The following is a 5,100-nucleotide window of genomic DNA, read 5'->3' as shown; positions in this document are numbered from 1 at the left end:
TCTTGCTCAAAGATATGCTTGCCTTAAATCCATTCTTCTATTGTTTAGGGGAATAGAAATGGATACCTGGCCCCTGGCTAATCAGAAAGACTGTCCTAATGATTTGCTGTTGTGACAATTAGAGATGTGACAGTTGTGGGCACTAGGTCTGGGGCAGGGAAACTATTAAACTAGTCCACCCTTTCTCTATTTGTACAGATATTAAAAGGAAAGACAGTAAATAGTAGCACTTCTTAATCTGAGCCCTGGTATCCCTGATCCAGGGATAGAATTCAGGGAGCTCATGAATTGAAAAGGAAAAAGCAAATTACATAGATTTTTACCAGCCCCTAACTATATTATGAATTTAGGCAAAACTACAGTAGTACTAGTAATACCTATGATTTCATTTGCAGTAGAAATTACAGATATTTTCATGTCAACCCCCCAAAAAAATTTATACATTATTTTAGAATTTCAGAATTATTAACACGCTGCCAGATCTTATTGACTATATTATAAAGAATCACATATATTGATATGCTACAAATTTTTAATTAAAAAATAAAACTTAAAATTAGAATTTTATCACTGTGTTTTGAAACATTTGGTTTCCTTTTTAATCCTACACAATGTACTTTATGGATTGAAAGCATTTCTGAGAAGGGTTTCCTAGGTTTCCTGAATGATCCAAGGGTATCCACAGTACAAAAATGCTGGTAACCTTTATTTCACAAAGAGAGGAAAGATGAGGTAGATGTTAGCAAGAAGCAGAGATGAAATCCATTATACCTCTGGAGAGAGGATCCTGATGAATTTCTACTTTCCATTTTCAATATGGTCCCCATTTTGCTTTAGCAAGGCTGAATCCAACTTTAAGATACCTTTATACCACCACTGTCAGCTGACAGCATAATAAGCCCATTCAGTTCATTGTTGCCCAATGGACATATTTATCAAGCAAGAGAGATGAATCCATTCATATAAAGACAGGCACAGATTAGACTCCCAAGGCATTATATCCCTTCTAAGACTAAATAGTAAATCATCACTTCTTAAGTAATCCCAACTCTTTTTAGACTAGTTCCTTAGGCTATAAAAACAACTCCCTAGAGAAAATAAATGCACTGGAGTAGGCTGAAGGCCAAGATCCATTATGCTTGCTGAAATGCAGAGCTGCTCCAAGTTTCCCTGGTTTTACTTGTACCAAATAAGCCTATAGAAGTGGATTGAATTTTATAGACTTTCTTCTTTGTTTTATATACATCATTATCCTCTCTCCTCTTACACCATCACTACTGACTTTTCTTTTCCGACAAGTACAGAATCTCAACTTCATTTTCCATGAACAAAAATTGCTTGTGATGTTTTTCTATTCACTCATAAATAATCACTTAATTTTTTTTATTTGTTGGGGAGCACAGGAGACTTGGTTGGAAAGTTTGTAAGGAGGACATTCTGAGAAAAGGGAAGTGTATGGAAGGCTGCCTGCTCTGTTTATCGGAATTCCAACTTAGGGGGGTGTTGAAGGCAGCACCCCTAATTATTCCTTGACTTTTCCAAACAAGTCTGTGCACATGCAGACCCCCAGGTGTTTACTGGAATCTCTATGCTTAATCTCTGGGTGCCCTTGCCTAGAGACAATAATGTAAACACATGTGTCCTCCCAAGATTACTCAGCCTATTGATTGTATCTAGAAGATAAACTTTATCTCAAACTGCTGTTACAATAAAAGGGTACCGAGGCAGGCAATGGAGGCTGCCTGACTCCTTCAGCCAGGCCATCCCTTAGCCCTCTCTTTCACTGTGAAACTGTGTCAGAGTAATCTGTTCATCCATCACTCAGGATCTGCTGGTCAGTCCTGGCATTGATTTTTCTTCTAAAATAGCCCAGCCATCAGTTGTCTAATACCTAGACCAGTGGTCGGCAAACTGTGGCTCGCGAGCCATATGCGGCTCTTTGGCCCCTTGAGTGTGGCCACGAAGTTTCAATCACACTGTACGTGCACACCTGCATGTGGTATTTTGTGGAAGAGCCACACTCAAGGGGTCGCAGTTTGCCAACCACTAACCTAGACTGTAGTCCAAAAAGCATTAGACTTTACAAATGAATCAGAGTTGACTATCTAGCTCTCTAGACAAAACCATTCTTGGAAAATTAGGAGAGAAAAAATGAGAAGGTGTAGAAACACTCAAAATTTTATTTGAGTATACTTAAATATTTAATCCTACCTTCCTGTATTAACACATACTTTCCCGTAAGGCGTGCCCTGGCCTAAATTAATCTGTCACATACCCCTGTTTAAGCTGGCACAGCACCTTTGAACTGCCTACACCTTTTATAAATAACTAGAGGCCCTGTGCACAAAATTCATGCATGGGAGGGGGTGGGTCCCTCAGTCCAGCCTGCAACCTCTTGCAATCCGGGACCTTTCAGGGGATGTCCAACTGCCAGTTTAGGCCCAATCCAATGGACATCCCTCTCACAATCTGGGACTGCTGGCTCCTAACTGCTCTCCTGCCTGCCTGATTTTGCCCCTAAAACTCCAGCTTCTTCTTTTTTTATTTTTAATATTTATATTTCTTCTTTATTTTTTATTTTAAAATTCAAGCTTCCTGAGAACATAAGGCATTTGACATTATTCCATATTCCTTATAGAGAGCTAAGCATGGTAAACACAGCAAATATTTAATACTTATGGGCTTCTATACAAACACTTTCTAATCAGGAATATTTTAATAGGCAGCCTTCAGAAACTTGAACTGGAAAACCTAAAAGCAGAGTGCTCAGATTTCAGGCATCTGGTGCTATTAGCAGGATTTCTATCCCAATTAAACTCTAATTCTGAGCTCTCAACAGTCTGGACAAACTGCCCTTCCCTATCTCCAAAGGTTTTTGGGGTTTTTTTGTTGTTGTTGTTTTGGTTTTTGTTTTGTTTTTTGGTGTTTTTTTTTTGTGATTCTAAAATAGAGATTTATTTATTAAGAATTATTTAGTGTTTGCATAAAAATCACCAATTGTTCCTCATTGGGTTTTTAACAGACATGAATTTTTGGATGGTCCCTCTATTCACCCCAACACTTTCAAAATACAGCTCTTGTTAGTGCCAGGAGGGACGGTTAAGGCAGTGATGTGTTTCCTTGGGTCTTGGCATCGGGAGGGCTTGTGGTCTCCCCTCTGAGAGCACACAAGATATAGGTAGTTTCTTAGATGGGGTAGGCTGTCCCTGAAGAAAATACTTATGCAGGAGAATGCAAATTCAATCATCTGTGGTCAGTTACTCATACCTCATAGCTTTAAAATAAAGTCCTGTTGGTCAAGGTCATCAAAGGCCTGCTGGTTGTTTTCAACTATAAAAAACTGTCTGGGAAAAGACAGTAGGAAAGAGCGGGGTCTACACTGACAGCGCTGTGACGCTGGGCTGTGCAACCACAGGAGAGCACACAGCAGTCTGCTTTAAAAAACAAATCCCGTATCATTTCAAATCAGACTTGTCATGGTCCTTACAAGACCTGAAACATCGCTGCACCAGATCCTCATTTTTAAAATGAGGTGTATGACAGGGCTCCCCCAAGGTCACGCACCACGTGGGAGGACGGGAACAGAAAACCCAAGGACTTGATTTATTAGCAACATTAACTGATTTTTATCACACTGAAATGAAGGCAGTCGGTGTGTGCTGCCTTGAAATTAAAGGTGAGTCAGAAGTAGGGTGGTTTTTATTGCTGTTAGGATAGACCTCAAAAATGACTTTTCAGAAACCAGGGCTGACCCCTGAAATCCCAGCCAGACTCTGGGCTGCTCTGGGGGACGCAGGCCAAGGCGGCCTGCCAGCTTGCTTCACAGTGATTCTGTCTGGTCTGTTTCTGGGAGTGCCAGCCCCTGGGACTTGTAGTTGAGCTCGGCGTTCACCTTGGTGTACATCTCGTAGATGATGTCAATGGTGGCCATGTAGTTGACCAGGAACAGGTGGACCTTCTCCATGCACTCCTCCTCCCTCATGTTTTGGCCCTTGGAGAGCGCTTTCAGGAAGTCGAACTTGTAGGGCGCGGCATACAGCACTGCCTGGAAGATCTTCTGCACGATCCAGCCATGGTAATTCTTTTTTTTTTTTTTTTTAATATATTTTATTGATTTTTTACAGAGAGGAAGGGAGAGAGATAGAGAGTTAGAAACATCGATGAGAGAGAAACATCGATCAGCTGCCTCTTGCACACCTCCTACTGGTGACACGCCCGCAACCCAGGTACATGCCCTTGACCGGAATCGAACCCAGGACCTTTCAGTCCGCAGGCCGACGCTCTATCACCTGAGCCAAACCGGTTTTGGCCAGCCATGGTAATTCTTGAGTGCCATCCTAAAGGCCTTGTGGCGTTGATGACGATGAAGTTGGGAGGCCACCTTTCAGCCACATAAGTGCCAGCGTGGGCCCACATAGGGCCACTCTGCTCCATACATTTCCTTCTCTGCCTCCAGGATGTTCTCCACCTCCAGGATGTTCTGCAGGGTCTGGAACTTGGCTGGGTCGGTGTTGTACACAGCTTTGATTTTCGTGATGTTACCACTTATGTCTGCCTTGATGGGCATAAACACTGGGGAACCAAGGCAATAGAAGAAGGGCGGCAGGTGGGACACTGCCTCCAGGAAGGGTCTAGTCTCGATCTGCTTGTCCAAGGGCAGTGGCTTCAACAGGTGCTCAGCCAGCAGCGCCATTTCAGGGCCAAGGCCCCAGTGATGCTGTTTTCTAATGGGATCTTCCTCTTCCTTCCCCAGCACACTCCAAACCTACTCCAGATGGGCCACTCCAACCCCGCAGACCCTTATGACCTTCCCCCCTATTACTTTGACTTTCCCCCATCAAACTCGCACCCTAACTTGCACCCTATCATGTTGCCTAGGGGTGTCCCTAACCATTTCTTGGGGGGGATGGGGCCAACCCAATGAGGGGGGGGTGGTTCTGGTCTAATATTCATGATGCCGTTATGGTCGCTGGCTTTATATATATATAGCCTAGAGGCCCGGTGCACAAAAATTAGCGCACTTGGGGGGGAGGAGGGGTCCCTCAGCCCCGCCTGGGCCCTCTCGCAGTCTGGGACCCTTTGGGAGCTAACGACCTGCTG

At 43.4% G+C, this 5,100-nt stretch overlaps 1 pseudogene; it reads right to left on the bottom strand.

The window, feature by feature from the left end:
* Positions 1-3,820: 3,820 nt before the first annotated feature.
* Positions 3,821-4,693, bottom strand: LOC102757369 (annotated as a pseudogene).
* Positions 4,694-5,100: the final 407 nt, after the last annotated feature.

This window comes from Myotis davidii, unplaced genomic scaffold (assembly GCF_000327345.1).
Source record: "Myotis davidii unplaced genomic scaffold, ASM32734v1 scaffold24, whole genome shotgun sequence".
NCBI classification, from domain to species: Eukaryota; Metazoa; Chordata; class Mammalia; order Chiroptera; family Vespertilionidae; genus Myotis; species Myotis davidii.
The sequence above is the reverse complement of the archived record's forward strand: the minus strand, read 5'-3'. Positions and strand labels throughout refer to the sequence as shown.